At 44.6% G+C, this 19,083-nt stretch overlaps 1 long non-coding RNA gene across 1 annotated transcript in view; it reads right to left on the bottom strand.

Moving 5' to 3' along the window:
- Positions 1 to 3,611: 3,611 nt before the first annotated feature.
- The window catches only part of LOC144668677 (uncharacterized), an 85,841-nt gene continuing 70,369 nt past the window's right edge, over positions 3,612 to 19,083 (bottom strand). Inside the window, exon 4 of the long non-coding RNA XR_013573531.1 lies at positions 3,612 to 3,699. This is a non-coding gene — a long non-coding RNA (uncharacterized LOC144668677). The remainder of the gene's footprint in view (positions 3,700 to 19,083) is intronic.

Raw genomic sequence — 19,083 nt, 5'->3', positions numbered from 1 at the left:
GGCTCACGGTGTGACAAGCATCTAGGCGGAGTTGATGAGAGATCCATAGCATCAGCTTTGGGTAGCATCTGTCACTTGGTTTCAGAATGTGCTGTGTCTTACCACAGGTCTCTATTGTTTACATGGGGGACTGTATAGTTAGTGTGAACATTAGAGTATAAGATAGATTTTGTAATTGTGTTACCCATACAAATCTGTATATATCTGTAACGGTAATGTTGTGTCTAATAAATGCCTTATTCTTTTGATAAAAGTTCATCAGCAGACTCTGTGACTCTGTTCAGTAGCTGCCCTCCTCCATGTTTCTAAACAAAAAATAAAAGTTAGGATCTATCAAGCCAGGTTCCACCCTGGGATCTGACTTGTCCAGTAGTAACATCAGCTGAGATCATAACACAGGCCAAATTAAATCTTCAGCTCCTCAGCAATTTAAAGCCCTGGATGATGCTTTGCAGCTGAACCCCCAAATCCATTAGCTCTTCTACATCATCCTGCTTTTGCCCAAAGTTTAATTATTACATATAGTTTTTAACCAAAGTGTACCATTTCAGATCTATTGATATTAATTTCCATTTACCACTTTTGGCCCATTGTTTGTTAGCTTCCCTGGCAACAGCTCCACATTAATCACAAACTCTAAATGAATGATCAATGAACACAGGAAAAATGCTTTGCCTTTTTCAGATTGGTTAACAGACTTTCCTTAAAATGCGTAACCATTTCACATTTTGCTTTCCAATGTATAATTTACGTTGCTTTACAGATTAAAAATTATCTTCATTAAAATTCCATCCTGCACCCCTGTTGTTCCAATCCTGAACAGCCATCTCCCAATCCCAGCTCTTCACCTCAAGGAGCAGAGGCTTCCCCTTCACACCCCACACTCTATGGACTCCCTCAAGGCACCTTGCTACTTCTACCCATCTCCTCAAAGCTCATATCTTCAATTCTACATTTGGTCTCCTTTTCATATCCCAGCTGGAGGTTTCTGGGAGCTGCTGTTTAACTGTTATTGTTGAAATTTCAAAAGGTGGGGGAGACCTGATAGCATGATAATCAGGTCTTTTCAAATGTTCGAAATAAAATTGTGACACATTGGCCAACTGGGTGTTTTGTTTTTAAATCATTAGAGCTCAGCAAAGTTTACTAACCCCAAGTGCAGTATCTGCACTGGCATTGGAGGAGGAAGTGATGTTGTAGTAATGACACCAGACTAGTAATCTAGATGTTCATGATCTGGGGACAGGTGTTCAAATTCCATCACACCAGCTGCTGGAATTTATGTTTAATTAACAAAATCTGAAATTAAAAGCTAGTCTCAGTAATGGTGACCATGAAACTGTCACTGATTGTCATAAAAACACATCTGGCCCTTTAGGGGAATCTGCCATCTTTACCTGGTCTGGCCTATATTTGATTCCAGCCCCAGATTAATGTGTTTGACTTCTAACTGCCCTCTGAAATGGCCGAGCAAGCCACTCAGTTGTATCAAATTGCTAAAGGAAAATCAAAAAGGAATGAAACCAGATGGACCACCGGGTCAAAATCCTGGAACTCTCTTCCCAACAGCACTGTGGGTTTACCTACAGCGTATAGACTGCAGTGGTTCAAGAAGATGGTTCACCATCATCTTCTCAAGGGCAATTAGGGATGGGCAATAAATGCTGGCCTAGCCAGTGGCGCTCACATCTGTGAAAGAATAAATAAAAACAATAAAGCATATCAACATGCCTAGCTTGGCAACATGACAACTTTGGCTTTCCTCATGCATGGACCTTGCATGCATCCCACTGCTGGGAACATAAATCAAGAAAATGGGCAGCAACGGAGGGAGAGAGAGAAAGAAGAAGAGGGGAAAATGGGAGGGGGAGAATGGGAGGGGAAGAATGAGAGGGGAAAGGGGAGAGATAGAGAAAGAGCGAGGGGAAAAAAAAGGGAGAGAGAGGAAGAAAGGAATCTTTCAGGTTGTCAAAACAGCTGAAAGGTTTTCCAAAACAAATAATTCTGTTTTGAAAAGGCAGCATCACAGTTCCCCAACCAGCTACAATATGAATGACCAGCATTTTTTGGTGGGCTTGGCTGAGGAGGAATGTTGGCTGAGCCATCATGAGAACTTTGCCCTTCTTTGAATAGCCCTGTGGGACGTTGGTTACAATAATCTTGTTCAGGCAGAAGACAACCACAAGCCATCCAACTACACTGTTCCTTTCCTCCATCAGGTATATCTGTGAACAAGCACAAATCCTCACAGACAACAGCAAATTGACAATTTAATTTTTGAATTCTCCTGTGTCGGAAATACATCATTGAGATCCTGTGATGCATAGAAAAAGGTGCTGCAGTAAAGCAAGGGATTTGGAACAGCAGTGGTGAAAGAAAGAGGGAACATAGGAAACCTATGTTTACAATGCCATTAACACTCAGTGATTAGAAGCAATCATCCCGTTGTTAAGCAAAATAAAGCCTTACCCTGCAGCTGACTATGCTATCCACTATTACAGAGTGCTTGGTGTTGGCATCAGATGGCAAGATTGGTAAATGCACTCCATTACTCAAGAACGGCACAATTCACCTTGATGAGCATGTAGCCTTTTCACCTAAAATAACATTCACAAGTTGCCATCACTGGCAATTCAGAATTTATGATACTCTTTCCTCATTTCTTTTTGGAAATCAGAGGATGGCAGATGGAATTTAATGCAGAAAAGTGTGAGGTGTTGCATTTTGGAAGGACAAACCAAGGTAGGACATACACAGTAAATGGTAGGGCACTGAGGCGTGTGGAGGAACAAAGGGATCTGGGAGTTGAGATACATAATTCCCTGAAAGTGGCGTCACAGGTAGGCAGGGTTGTAAAGAAAGCTTTTGGCATACTAGCCTTCATAAATCAAAGTATTGAGTATAGGAGTTGGGATGTTATGGTGAGGCTGTATAAGACATTGGTGAGGCCAACTTTGGAGTATTGTGTGCAGTTTTGGCCGCCTAACTACAGGAAGGATATCAGTAAGATTGAAAGAGTGCAGAGAAGATTTACTAGGATGTTGCCAGGTCTTCAGGAGTTGAGTTACAGGGAAAGATTAAACAGGTAAGGACTTTAGTCCTTGGAGCGTAGAAGAATGAGGGGAGATTTGATAGAAGTTTACAAAATTATGAGGGGTATAGACAGAGTAAATGCGAGTAGGCTCTTTCCACTTAGATTAGGAGAGATAAACACAAGAGGACATGGCTTTAGGGTGAAAGGGGAAAGGTTTAGGGGGAACTTTTTCACTCAGAGAGTGTTGAGAGTGTGGTACGAGCTGCCATCTGACGTGGTAAATGCGGGCTCACTCTTAAGTTTTAAGAATAAATTGGATAGATACATGGATGGGGGAGGTCTGGAGGGTTATGGACCGGGTGCACGTCAATGGGACTAGCGGAATAATATTTCGGCACAGACTAGAAGGGCCGAATGGCCTGTTTTTCTGCGCTGTAGTGTTCTATGGTTCTATGGACATAAAACACTCACAACTCCTTCCCTGAAGAAGGAAGCCATTGGCAGCTTACAAATTCAGCCAATTTACACGGATATCCAGATACATTTATAGATCTCTTTACTTCACAATATTTACAGGGTCACAGTAAATTAAAGTCTGATCCAGCATGAAGGCTTCTGACAGATCGAGCAAATTGAAGTGTTGAAAGTTCCTGGGTAATGATAGCCTGGGGAGAAGAGGAGGAGGAAACGAGACTGCATAAAAAAACACAATCAACAGCGACTCACTATTCACTTCTAATCTTGTAGTTAAATAAAATCTCCCAAGGAAAAGGTCAGCACACATTACATTAGTTTACATTTAACTCTTTTCTATCTGGGATAGATCAGATGAGCAGAAGGGAAAAAAAAACATTAAAAGTGAATGTTATGAGTGGAAAATATTAGAAACACACAGGAGCACTGTGTGCATCTGAAAAGAGAAAAGGTAATTTCATATTTGGGATGTCAACCCTTTCAGACCTGGAAAAATTAGATTGGGGTAAAATTGCTCTTTGTCATAGTGAGTTTACTTCATTGGAAAGGAGCTGTCCATTCACTACAAGAATATTTTGCACCAATTTTATCCAGTGAGATCCAATGTCAGCTTGACTCAGTTGATAGAACTTGCATCTCTGAATCACAAATGTTTTTCATTTGAATAAGTTAGCTCAGGTGGCTAGAGTGTGACGTAGGACGAGGCCAATGATGTAGGTTCAATCCCTTTACCAGCTGAGGTAGCTCATGGAGGCCTGTCTCCTCACCTTGCCCCGCTTTTGCGGAGTTCTGTCTCCTCACTCACTTGCGGAGTGGTGCCACTCAAGCTATATATAAAACCAAAGTTTTTCTCTAATGGAGGGAGATGCCTATGGCCCTTTGTGGATTGTGGCTCATTACTTACTTACTATTAGTCTGAGTCCGAGACCAGGATTTGAGTCCATAATCCAGTGCACTACTGAGGGAGTACCTGTCCTGAGAATGGGATACTAGGACAAGATTCTGTCTGTCTGGTCCAGTGTTTCAGGTTCTCACATTACTTAAGAAGGAAAACGAGGAATTCTCCCCACCTTTCCTCTCTCATCTAATATCACTAAATGTTACTTCAGCTTCTCATTCATCTCAATGCTGTTTCGCTTATCTTGTCATATGAAAATGTAAATACAATTCACGGTATGAGAATCGCAGGGGTTTTTGAGAGACGTGATATATAAATGAATTCTTTCTCTTTACAGAGGTCATGGGAATAAACAATATTGTCATTTATAAATATTATAAGTAAAATTCTGAAGCAAGCAATCAAGGTTGAAAAAGAAGAATGCCTTTGCTTGTTTGTGAGAAATTCAATCCTTTTTCTGAAAATCAAAACATCATCAATGAGAAACAGAAAATATTTGCAGGCCCATTATCTCTAATTGGAGATACATATGGCTGTAACTTAATTTGAAAAAGCCATGTTGATGGTAGATTAGGAATACTGTAAATTTATTGCATTAGCTAAAGACCCTGACAGAAGAAGCTCACTATCCCTTGAGTGCACACAGTATCAGACCTCACTTTCCTGTTGCTTTGTTATGCATCATCCAAATTGAACACAATATTGAAATGAAGAAATTTTCCATTCATTAAAAAGCTATTTCAGCCATTGAGCTGAATGGTGTTATATCCATTTGTCACCGACCTGAACAGAAATGCAAATTTATGCCCCTAATTGTCTCCATTTTAGTCACTTTTCTTCTTGTAACTTCAGTGTCTATTGCACATGAGGAACACGGATGTCTCCAACACACAGGCCGGGATTTTTCTCAGGGCTTTGGAAATTGGCTCGGAGGCAGAAGAGGTGGTAAGATGGCGGCAAAAGGAGTGAGGTGGGGGGAAGCGGCAGAAAAGGCAACATTTTGCCGGCGTTGGTAGGGCCTGCCCCAATGTGAGGAGTCCGCTAGCTGTGCCGAGGTGGGCCTTTTTTTATTCTTTCATGGAGTGTGGCCATTGCCTGGCTAGGTTAGGGCAGCAGTTATTGCCCATCCTTAATTGCCCTTGAGAAGGTGGTGGTGAGTTGCTTTCTTGAACTGTTGCAGCTGTTAGGAAGAGAGTTCCAGGATTTTGACTCCGCGATAGTTGAAGGAATGGCGATGTAATTCCAAGGCAGGATGATGTGTGGCTTGGAGGGGAACGTGCAGGTGATGGTGTTTCCATGTGTCTGCTGTTTTGTCCTAGGTGGTAGGGGTCGTGGGTTTGGAAGGTGCTGTCGAAGCAGCCTTGCTTAGCTGCTACAGTGCATCTTATAGATGGTACACACTGCTGCCACTGGTGGTCGTGGTGAAGAGAGTGAATGTTTAAGGTGCCAATCAAGCAGGCTCTTTGTCCTGAATGGTGTCAAGTTCCTTGAGTATTGTTGGAGCTGCACTCATCCAGGCAAGTAGGGAGTATTCCATCACACTCCTGACTTGTGCCTTGTAGATGGTGGATAGGCTTTGGGGAGTCAGAAGGTGAGTTACTTGTTGCAGAATTCCAGTCTCTGACCTGCTCTTATAGTCACATTATTTATATGGCTAGTCCTGTTCAGTTCCTGTTCAATGGTAAGCCCCGGGATGTTGATAGTGCGGGATTCAGCAATGGTAATGCCATTGAATGTCAAGGGGAAATGGTTGACAAGGTGCCACATAAGAGGCTGCTCAGTAAGATAAGAGCCCATGGTGTTAGAGGCAAGGTACTAGCATGGATAGAAGATTGGCTGTCTGGCAGGAGGCAGAGAGTGGGGATAAGGGGGTCCTTCTCACGATGGCGGCCGGTGACTAGTGGAGTTCCGCAGGGGTCAGTGTCGGGACCACAACTTTTCACTTTGTACATTAATGATCTAAATGAAGGAACCAAGGGCATCCTGGCTAAGTTTGCAGATGATACAAAGATAGGTGGAGGGACAGGTAGTATTGAGGAGGCGGGGAGGCTGCAGAAAGATTTGGACAGGTTAGGAGAATGGGCAAAGAAGTGGCAGATGGAATACAACGTGGGCAAGTGTGAGGTCATGCACTTTGGTAGGAAGAATAGAGGCATAGACTATTTTCTAAATGGGGAGAGAATTCAGAAATCTGGAGTGCAAAGGGACTTGGGAGTCCTAGTCCAGGATTCTCTTAAGGTTAACTTGCAGGTTGAGTCGGTAGTTAGGAAGGCAAATGCAATGTTGGCATTTATTTCGAGAGGACTAGAATATAAAAGCAGGGATGTGCTGCTGAGGCTTTATAAGGCTCTGGTCAGACCACATTTAGAATATTGTGAGCAATTTTCGGCCCCGTTTCTCAAGAAGGATGTTCTGGCCCTGGAGGGGGTCCAGAGGAGGTTCACGAGAACGATCCCAGGAATGAAAGGCTTAACATATGAGGAACGTTTGAGGACTCTGGGTCTATGCTCAATGGAGTTTAGAAGGATGAGGGGGGATCTGATTGAAACTTACAGAATACTGAAAGGCCTGGATAGAGTGGACGTGGGGAAGATGTTTCCATTAGTAGGAGAGACTAGGACCCGAGGGCACAGCCTCAGAGTAAAGGGAAGACCTTTTAGAACAGAGATGAGGAGAAACTTCTTTAGCCAGAGAGTGGTGAATCAATGGAATTCATTGCCACAGAAGGCTGAGGAGGCCAGTCATTGAGTGTATTTAAGACCGCGATAGATAGGTTCTTGATTGGTAAGGGGATCAAAGGTTATGGGGAGAAGGTGGGAGAATGGGGTTGAGAAACTTATCAGCCATGATTGAATGGCGGAGCAGACTCGATGGGCCGAATGGCCTAATTTCTGCTCCTATGTCTTATGGTCTTAGATTCTCTCTTGTAGGAGACGGTCATTGCCTGGCACTTGTGTGGCATGAATGTTACTTGCCACTTATCAGCCCAAGGATGTTGTCTAGGTCTTGCTGCACATGGACACAGACTGCTTCAGTATCTGAGGACTCATGAATGGTGCTGAACATTGTGCAATCACGAGCGAACATCCCCTTCTAACCTTACGATAGAAGGGTCATTGATGAAGCACCTGGAGATGGATGGGCCGAGGACACTACCCTGAGGAACTCCTGCAGTGATGTCTTGGGACCGAGATGATTGGTCCTCAACAACCACAACCATCTTCCTTTGTGCTAGGTATGATTCCAAACAGTGGAGAGTTTTCCCCCTTATTCCCATTGACTCCAGTTGTGCTATGCCTGCCAGTGGCTTTCCTTCAGTGGGGGAGGTGAGTGGAGGGGAAGTGGTGCCTTCCTTTTTTGGAAGCTCCATGCCCAAAGAGGGGGCCCCCGGTGGCAACGGCTGGCCCACACAGCCCCAATGCTGCCACTGGAGCGGTGCCCATGCCTGGCCCCAGCACAGAAATAAATCTTTTATCACTTCCTCAAGGGCACCTCAAGACGGCAGCGTCCTCTCCTTCTCCTTACAGTCTCAGCAAGGCTATTTCTATCAGTGGCACTGCCCTTTGATTGAGCAGCAGCTTAGAGAGGCAGGCTGCTGCCCTTAATTGGATGACAATCCCAATGGTGGCTTCTTAATTGGCCACTGCTGATAAAATTGCCACCACAGTCCCACCATTTGCCCACGCAAACCCAGGACCCTCAACGAGTTCCAACACTGAGAATTGCTGTTAATATCCCAGACACTTCTGCTGGAAGAGCAAAACATTTTAATGAAGAAGGGTAAGGCACATAAGGGTGCTAGTTTACCTAATGACTCTGCAAGTTGATCCAGTGAATAACTAAAGACATGCAAGTCTGAAAGGGTTAGTTTGACTCCCCAGTAATTATCCATGCAGATAACTGATCTCAGTTGAGGCAATGGTAGCAGCACCATAATTAGCTGCAGTGGATTAAGGGAAATGCAGTCTGCAACCTCTGATGGAAAGCTTACATGTAGTCATCAAATGAGGACAGGATTGGGTTTGGCAGTGATCCCTTCTGTAGTCAATACTCACAAATAAAGGTCACTTTGTGGAATGGTGCCTGTGCCTTCTATCTCACCAACAAGTCAACATTTGTACAGAAAGAAGGAAAGAAAGGGGGAAAAATTGTCAGAAACATCCACCAAGAGTGTTTGTAATTCACGTCCACAGAATATCAAGGTCAAATTTGTGTCCTCCCTAACAGCACTGTATGTGTATCTACACCACATGGACTGCAGTGGTTCAAGAAGGCAGCTCACCACCACCTTCTCAAGAGCAACTAGGGATGGGCAATAAATGTTGGTCTTGCCAGTGACCTCCACATCCTATGAATGAATAAAAAAAACTAATTCCACAACCAGTCAATGGCAATGGGAGTTGTCTATCCTGGTGGATTCCCTTCATTTGTCCTGAATACATTATTTTTGGCTGTGTCAACACCTCTATACCAAAATTAATTAAGTACCAATATATCTAAAGGTTCAAGTTGGCTGATTGAAATGTTAATGATTCTGGACTAACAGACCATGAAATAGATGAACTCAATTACTTGGACTGTTGAATCTTTCAGGTGAGATATTTATCAGATGGTAATAACTAGACATTAAAACTCTCCTTCATAAGATGTGAGAACTGACTCCAGAAACATTGTTGCAACATAAAAGGATTCCTGTGGCAACAAGTCACAACTCTGGTTACTCAACCTTTGTCCTGTATGGAGACCTAAAAATCCCAGAAATCTACGTCATCCAGGCAGAGGGTAAACGATTAATTGGATGCTTAAAAAATGTTTCTATTATCAGTGAAATTCAAAGAAATTTGGACTTAAAGTTCAGATTTGTGTCCATCCTCAAATATATCATTAAAGGAGAATTTGAGCTTTTATCTACATATAAGAGGTCAGAGATGGGAAGAAACAGGCATATTGCCTTATATTGGAGTCCCTCAGATGATTTAGTACAGCTTCAGTAACCAGGATTCAGCTGATATTTGCCGTTAAGTCCATTATTTCCAAATTCCAATGATAATTTAATGCATTAAAGACAGAAACTGGGAGCTCCCCGTTATGGCATGAAGTTCACAAAACAATGGGGAATGCTGATTAAGTGAACTGAGTGAGTGCAATGCTCATTGTTGATTAAGGCAAAGAACAACAGTGATGGATAATGGCCAGCTATCCCAGTTTGAATGAGCAGGACATTACACCAAGGATCAGTCATTAGGAATCAGCAATGGCCTGGCTAAGTGTGCAATGCACTGCATTTACAGACAGAGATTTGATTAATTCAGTTGCAATGCTGGTGCGTGAGCATATACTATAAATTAGTAACTTAGACAATCACATGTTCCACATTGAAAGAATAATCTCAAGATATTGGGGCAGCAATTTGTATGAATCATGAGTTTAACACCTCATTAGTGCCCAGCCATGACCTGTCCCAGTAGCTCAGAAATCACAGGAAAATTATTCAAACCCCACTCTAGGGCTTCTGAAACATAAACTAGGCTGGAAGAGCAGTGCAGCATTGAGCAGTGCAGCGTTGTCAGAGGTACCATCCTTCTAAAATATTAAACCAAGGCTGTTGCTGCTCATTCAAATGACTGACACCAATCAAAATCTTACAAAAGCTTTTGGAGCTGTTTTTATCACAGTGCAATAGATGAACAAAGGATAGATTTTAAACCAAAATATCCAAACTTCACTCAAGAGCCTTGGGCACTCTATGATATGGGGCAAAGTTTCCCCATTTGATTCCTTTTATACAGGGTCTGACACAAAACAAACAGGGGTACTGGAGATTTCTGAAGGGACCGGAGAGTACAAGCAATCATAGCACTGCTCTCCCAGCCAAAACGTCAGCAGTATGCTACCTGAAAAATAACTTTGATGTCCCGTGTAGATATTTTTATTTAGTCTCCAACTTGTATTATCTGAAAGACTGGGGCTCATTAAAAAATATATATATATACTCTCTAATTTGAACTATGCAAATCTTCACTTTCTACCTGAACAGGCATACGGGGCCTCAACTTAACATACCTTCTGAAGAGCTGCACATCCAACAATGAAGCACTCTCTCAGTACTGCACTGGAAGGTCAGCTTAAACCTTTCACGCAGAGAGAAACGTGCTAACAACAGAGCTAAATTCGCCAATTCATCTGGAAATGTTCCCTCCAGGAGTCAATACAACTGGCATTTTAACACTTTTGAAATCAAAGTATTGGGGAGCAGTACATCATGGGATAAGGACTGAAATATTTCCTCTTTAATAATTTAAAACTTGAACCACAGATTCTTCATCCAAAGAGTCAAAAGAAAAATTACTGCAGTAATGAGCCACTGAAATTCCGAAACATGGTCAGTCCATTATTATATAGTAAAGCGCCACTGGTGAAATGGATGTGAGCCATTAACAGAAATGTGAAAATTAACTTTAATGCACTTTGTAAAATATGATGAATACACCAGTTTGTGCCCAGTTATTATACGTGGAAATTGGTATGATCACTTTTTCCAGAAGGAAGCATAACTCAGAACATCAAGTCTGACAAATAAAATCTGCAGACATGCCTTTAGGGAGGCTAGCACTGGTGGAGCCTTTACAAATTGAGGATAATCTATTAAATCTGAAGGGGCAGTAACTGCAGAATTAATACACTTTGTCACTTGGCTAAGACTGAAAAAGTAGAAGGCAGCAACTGATGTTTCATTATTGAGTGGCGGACAGTACAAAATTAGCTGCTCCTTTCAGCCGTTATCTGAGCTGAATGCCTTATTGATTAGCTGAGAGCGGGGGAATTGGACTTGAGCTGGAAACCTGCAGGCCTTCATCTGTGAGAAGCAGCCAGCCAACACTTAGCTGTGTTTGGTGTACACCGGAGGAGAATGAGTGTGTGGGGGAGGGGACTGGTGTGAGAGAGAGAGAGAGAGATTTCTGCAGGTTCCCTCAATGGCTGTAAGGGACCTGTCGACCCTTTTGCCCTGTCAAAACGTGCTGCTGCTGTTAACCATTTAATGTTCTTTAATAGAGGCACACACACAGGTTACAGTAGGACCATAAACTCTTAGCACAAATGATTCCTGATGCACCAGCTCATTCTCAGATTATGCTGACTCCTTGTTTCCCTTCATTTTTCATCTCCATTATGCAGTTAAATTGTGACATGACCATCATTACAATGAAAGGATCAGAACAAAGACTCAGTAGTTTTGAAATTAGGCTGTGCAAATATTAGCACACGAATGCTTAACATGTTCATATGGAAGTTCTTTGTCCACTATTCTAACAAAGATGTCAATCCATTCTTTTCATGCAAATGCATTCATATTTGAACAAGGCCATAGAGATTGTGGGCAACCTTGGGAGTAAGTGATGAATATAATTTAATTGAAGTGTTCACATATCATCATAAAAAATAGATTAACGTTTGAGTTGTTTATGGGCATTACTGAACCCCAAAATTCAATTAAATTACAACTATATACTCAGATCTATTGGAACATGTATTGAAGCCTCAACCATAATGAAAACTTAATATATTGAATAACAGAGATTGGAGTGCATTATACATAGAATATATGAATGTACAACCCTTTGGCTTTTTGTTAATTCATGGTCAATGGGCATAAAATCTGGCCTTTATAACTTCTGGTAAATCCACATTATGTTAACACTTAAATTACTGAAAAAACAGTGAATCACTCCTCAACTAAGCATCTTATAGTACTTTTACTAGGAGTTCCACACTACCGGCCTACTTCCACACAAGCCCTGTGCAGCTACACGTTACGATTTAGACCTCAGCTTCAAGACTCCAAAGCCCAAATTTTCCACTTGGCTTCATTCTAACACCGGTATTCTTGTAATTTGCGTTAATCCTAGCGTTAAAATAATATCAGGGGAAAATAGATGTTTTTGATGGAATTTCAGTGAATGCTAAAAGAGGCAAGAGGCAAAAGAGTCTTCCTAAATTGTCACTGGAGAATAATATTGTCACAAGACAGTGCTAGGGGATGATTTCCAAAAATATGTGGTCATAGGAGCAGAAAAAATTGGGATGTTATGAATATGATACGGTCACAGCAATAACTAATATAGCAGGGCAGAGGCCTGTGTCTGATCCCCACCAGGTGCTCAGACCAACACTAAATGGTCGATACAAAAACAAAAAATGCTGGAAAAACTCAGCAGGCCTGACAGCATCAGTGGAGAGAAAGACAGAGTTAACGTTTCCAGTCCGTATGACTCTTCTTCAGATTCTTCTCGAATCATATGGACTCGAAACGTTAACTCTGTCTTTCTCTCCACTGATGCTGTCAGGCCTGCTGAGTTTTTCCAGCATTTCCTGTTTTGTTTCAGATTTCCAGCATCCGCAGTATTTTGCCTTTAACTAAATGGTCGATGCCCTATTTTATCTACAGCCCTGATGGCCGTTGAAACCAATGCAGGCTTGCTTTTAATATTCCATATTGGTTCTTGTATTCATTTCTGACCTGAATCCCTAAATTCACTCGTATTTCCAGGTCTTGAGTAGTGTTATTAGCCCTTATTAAAGGAATGTCCGGAAGTTGCTCAAAACCAAGGACCAAAACTTTCAGGAATCTTTCCTTTTGAAGCTGCAAGGAGCATGAGTGCTCCTCCGGGCTCCACAGAACACCTGCAGGTTGCTATCAGTCCATGTCTTCACCTCCCTAAATTGCAACAGCCAAAATTGGTTCAGTCCCAAATCGCGAGCTGCCCACTTGGTGCCCACAAGCTTGCCGGAATTATGATAATGAAGCTTGAGGACCAATTGGAGCCTCTTCAGGCTCCTCTTTTCTGGCGTGCTGTTGTGTGCAGTCACAATCATGCTCAGTTTCAGGTGCTGTCCAATTTCTACCCTAGAATGTTAACAAGGTGTACTATTGCTCTGTAACTTGCAATGAAGCAATGCCCAACATTACTTTGTCTTAAATAATCAATTACAGAAGGTCACCATTTGTCACTGCATCACACTGTCTGTCAGCCAAAACAAACCAGCTTGCCAAAACCAAATTAAAAATGCAAGGATCAAACTTCACCTCATCACTTAATTAAGGGAAACCACAGATTGGAATGTATTTATCAATGGTAATGCATCTCTGGGATCAGCTAAGATTGAAAACTACTCCAGTTTTGCTCTCAGGTTGTATTTTGCATTTGTTTTGTGGTGGCATAGTAGTAGTAGTGCTGCTGGACTAGTGATCCAGAGACCCAGGTTAACACTCTGGGGTCATGGGTTCAAATCTCACCAAGGCAGCTGGTGGAATTTGAATTCAGTTAATAAATCTAGAATATAAAATTAGTTTCAGTAATGGTGACCATGAAACTATCTTTGATTGCTGTAAAAACCCATCTGGAAATCTGCCATCCTCACCTGGTCGGGTCTGGCCTACATGTGACTCCAGGCCCACAGCAATGTGGTTGACTCTTAACTGCCCTTTGAGATGGCCTAAGAAGCTACTAAGGGTAATGAGAGATGGGCAACAAATGCTGGCCTTGCCAGCGATGCCCACACCCCATGAAAGAATAAAAAAATGTGTTCATGTGTTCTTCAACACCACAGCCATTGGGACAGGACGTACCCAGGGACAGTGATGGTGGTGTCTGGGACATTATCTGTAAGGTATGACTCCATGGTGATGACTATGTCAGGCTGTTGCTTGACTAGTCTGTGAGACAGTTCTCCCAATTTTGGCTCTAGCCCCCAGATGCTAATAAGGAGGACTTTGCAGGGTCGACAGGGCTGAGTTTGCCGTTGTCGTTTCCGGTACATAGGTCGATGCTGGGTGGTCCATCTGGTTTCATTCCTTATTTTTGAGACTTTGTAGCAGTGTGATACAACTGAGTGGCTTGCCAGGCCATTACAGGAAGCATTTAACAGCAGATTTCCTTCCCTAAGAGACATTAGTGAGCCAGATGGGTTTTTACAACAACTGACAACGGTTTCAATTTCTCTACTCTTCTCACCCACTCTAACCTGTCTCTTTCTGAACTTGCTGCACTCCGTTCTCTCAGGTCTAACCCTGACTTTGTCATCAAACCTGCTGACAAGGGTGGTGCTGTTGTTGTCTGGCGCACTGACCTCTACCTCGCAGAGGCTGAGTGTCAACTCTCAGACACTTCCTCCTACCTCCCCCTGAACCATTACCCCACCACTGAACATCAAGCCATTGTTTCCAGTACGGTCACTGACCTCATCTCCTCTGGAGATCTTCGCTCCACAGCTTCCAACCTCATAGTCTCCCAACCTCGGATGGCCCGCTTCTACCTCCTACCCAAAATCCACAAACAGGACAGTCCCAGCAGACTGATCGTGTCAGCCTGTTCCTGCCCCACGGAACTCATTTCTTGCTATCTTGACTCCATTCTCTCTCCCCTTGTCCAGTTCTCTTCCCACCTACATCCGCGATTCCTCTGACGCCCTACATCATATCAACAATTTCCAGTTCCCTGGCCCCATTCGCCTCCTCTTCACCATGGACGTCCAATCCCTCTACACCTCCATCCCCCACCGGGATGGTCTGAGGGCTCTCCACTTCTTCCTCGAACAGAGGCCCGAACAATCCCCATCCACCACTACTCTCCTCCGTCTGGCTGAACTTGTTCTCACACTGAACAATTTCTACTTAAATTCGTCTCACTTCCTCCAAATAAAAGGTGTGGCTATGGGTACCCGCATGGGCCCCAGTTATGCCTATATCTTTATGGGGTATGTAGAACATTCCTTGTTCCAGTCCTACTCAGGCCCCCTCCCACAACTCTTTCTCCGGTACATCGATGATTACTTCGGTGCCGCTTCATGCTCTCGTCTGGACCTGGAAAAATGTATTAATTTTGCTTCCAATTTCCACCCCTCCATTATTTTCACATGGTCCATCTCTGACACTTCCCTTTCCTTCCTTGGCCTCTCAGTCTCAATTTCTGGTGATAGACTGTCCACCAATATCCATTATAAGCCTACCGACTCCCACATCTACCTCGACTACAGCTCCTCACACCCCGCTCCCTGTAAGGACTCCATCCCATTCTCTCAGTTCCTTCGCCTCCATCGCATCTGTTCTGATAACGCCACTTTCCAAAATAGTTCGTCTGACATGTCTTCCTTCTTCCTTAACCGAGGTTTTCCACCCACGGTGGTTGACAGGGCCTTCAACCGTGTCCGGCCCATCTCCCGCGCATCTGCCCTCACACCTTCATCTCCCTCCCACAACTATGATAGGGCACCCCCTTGTCCTCACTTATCACCCCACCAGCCTCCGCATTCAAAGGACCAGCCTCTGCCATTTCCGCCAACTCCAGCATGATGCCACCACCAAACACATCTTCCCTTCACGCCCCCTGGCGGCATTCCGCAGGGATCGTTCCCTCCGTGAAACCCTGGTCCACTCCTCCATCACCCCCTACACCTCAACCCCTCCCACGGCACCTTCCCATGCAACCACAGAAGGTGCAACACCTGCCCCTTTACTTCCCCTCTCCTCACCATCCAAGGGCCCAAACTCCTTTCAAGTGAAGCAGCATTTCACTTGCACTTCCCTCAATTTAGTCTACTGCATTCGCTGCTCCCAATGCGGTTTCCTCTACATTGGAGAGACCAAACGCAGACTGGGTGACCGCTTTGCGGAACACCTTCGGTCTGTCCGCAAGCATGACCCAGACCTCCCTGTCACTTGCCATTTCAACACACCACCCTGCTCTCATGCCCACATGTCTGTCCTTGGCCTGCTGCATTGTTCCAGTGAAGCTCAATGCAAACTGGAGGAACAGCACCTCATCTTCCGACTAGGCACTTTACAGCCTTCCGGGCTTAACATTGAGTTCAACAATTTTAGATCATGAACTCTCTCCTCCATCCCCATCCCCTTTTCGATCCCCCTTTTCCCAATAATTTATAATTTTTTAAAAATATATTTTTCTTTTCCCATCTATTTCCATTATTTTTAAATGTATTTCCATGCATTGTTTTATCTCTACCTTTTTACCCATTTCAATCCCTTCCCCCCACCCCACCCCTACTAGGGCTATCTGTACCTTGCTCGTCCTGCTTTCCACCCTTAATGTCCCCATTAGCACATTCCTTAGATAATATCACCACCGTCAACACCTCTTTGTCCCTTTGTCTATGACATCTTTGGCAATCTCTCCTTTGCCTCCACCTATCACTGGCCCTCTATCCAGCTCTACCTGTCCCAACCCCCTCAACCAGCTTATATTTCACCTCATTTCTATATTTCTTAGTTCTGATGAAGAGTCATACGGACTCGAAACGTTAACTGTGTTCGTCTCCGCAGATGCTGTCAGACCTGCTGAGTTTTTCCAGCTATTTTGTTTCTGTTTCAGATTTCCAGCATCCGCAGTATTTTGCTTTTATGACAATGGTTTCATGGGCCTGAGTTTTCAGCTCAGCAGCAGGCGTGATCGGCAGGCCCGGAAGCGGTCAGGAAACGGACCGCCAATCGCGATTGGCCCCCGACCGCGATTTCACACTGGCTGGCCAATTAATGGGCAGCCAGCGTCAAGCATGCGCTGAAAAGCTCGGCGCTGCCAAGGTGGAGGCAGGAGGTGGGCGGGCGATGACGTTTCCGAGGGCGCGGGTGAGTGCTGAGAGGAAGCTTCTGGAAGGCAAGTGGCTGCCTCAGGGAGCCGCAGACCCGAAAACCATGAAATAAAGTTTTGAAAAACAGGAAAAAAATGTCCAAGTGTCACAATCAGGCACCTGAACATATAGATGATAAAAATGCTGTCCACAGATTTTTATTTTTATTTTATTTAATAACGGAAACCTCATCCCGCCCTTGGATGAAGTTTGATGAAAAATGTAAAGGCTGCCTGGCCGATTTGCCCATCAAGAAAAATCAGAGACAATTGCACCGTTAATGGGCTTAACTGCCCTCTTAATTATCTGGCAGGCTTACACTCTCTCCATCTCTATTCATGCAGGACAAGCTAGCACACAACAACAGGGAGAGGTCACAGACTGGCGCAGGAATGCCTGACATCGAGGTTCTCACAGACTTTGAAAATAGAGTCATCCAGCTGGCTGGCAAAGATCTGGACCATTCCTGTGCTGACGATGAGGTCGGTGGGGCTCAACCAAGTGAGAATCCTGGACTACAACATCCATTAGACAACCATGCTGTGAGTGACTTCCCCTGTTCTGCAGTCCCCTGCCATGCACTAATTATCTCTCCTTGCTTTCGCAGGCATATCTGGGGAGCAGCTGAAGGGGTCCAAGAGCCAGGTCCTCGACTCAAGCCCTGAAGACACCTCAGAAAAAGAATCTGATGACCTTAATTGAAGACCCATCACAGTGCTCACCCACAACCTCCACCAGCAGAGAGACTCACAACTCGGTGGGACCTAGTTCTAGAGTAACCTCGGTGTCACAATCTGGTGAGCACATCGCACTGTCTGATCCACAGCAGGTGGAGGGAGGGACTCCCCAGGTTTCGTGCACTCGGAGGACCGCTGGAGGCCAGAAACCTGCTGAGTCTGAGTCAGATGAGGAGCCTCTGGACTCAGTCATACTGCTGAGTCATGTTGCTGAAGCTGCAAAGGCAAGCTGGGGAACACCAGGAAGGGATGTCTGCTGCACCCCTCAGATTGCAAGGCACAATGGAGGTGTCCATCCGCCCTCAGTCTGAGGTGATAGCGCTAGCATGCCAATGGACCGAGGTCAACAGTGGTAGGATAGTGGCCGCCATGGAGACCTTGGTCCAGGACATTGGTCCTACAATACTGCAGGAGCTGCACTCCATTGCTCAGGCACTTGCAGGCATCCAACAGTGTCAACGTGAGAGGGGTTTGAGGCAGCCCAAATTCACTCCAGCTAAGCCTTCTCCTCAAGGAGTCAGCCAGGGGCCCACGGGCACCCATAGGGAGGAGGATCAGCAGGTGCACATCCGGGGGCCATCCACCCAGGTACTCCGGGAGTGTCCAGCCCATCCGGATCCCCTCTTCCTGTGACCCAACAGCTCTAGTTCCACAGGCTGAGGAGAGTGCCACTGCCACACAGCAGGATCTCGAAAGCAGGCCGGGGCCCTCCAGGTCTCGGCCCTCCAGAAGACGTCTGCCAAGGTCATCACAGACAACAGGATGTAGCAGTCAGCAGGCCATCTCCATCTCCACTGTGGATGTCGGGGGTGCACCAAGACATAGCGGCAGGGTTAGAAAGGTCAATAAGATTTAGTTGCACAACGTGGCCACGGGTGTTAATCACTTGTACTTAATGTCGACTGGTGTAAATACATTCCCAAGAATAGCTCCTTGTCTATGGCTCCTTGCCATGCTGAGCAGTGTTTGTGTCAATCAGATGTGAAACCTTCCTGCACAAAATAAAGGCAAGTGTCTCAGTCCAGTGCCTCTTCCCTGTGCAGTGCAAAGCCTTCAGACCAAAGTGGTGGTCCAGCTTCACACTCACTGGACACATTAGCCATACCTGCCCCTTGATAGAGCTTGTCATTGCTGCTAGAATATCGTGGGCAGGCGTCACAGAGTTCCATCATTCTCTGTGTGCTCTCAGCCTGGGGCTGGCCCTCAGGTCTTCAGCATCTGTAACTGGTGATGCTGTGCTCCTGAAAGGCCCATGTGCTGAAGGCTGACAAAGGATCAGGTGCATTTAAAGTTTCACA

Source organism: Cetorhinus maximus, chromosome 27, assembly GCF_964194155.1.
Source record: "Cetorhinus maximus chromosome 27, sCetMax3.hap1.1, whole genome shotgun sequence".
Classification (NCBI taxonomy): Eukaryota; Metazoa; Chordata; class Chondrichthyes; order Lamniformes; family Cetorhinidae; genus Cetorhinus; species Cetorhinus maximus.
Note: the sequence above shows the minus strand (reverse complement) of the source record. Positions and strands in the feature narration are given on the sequence as shown.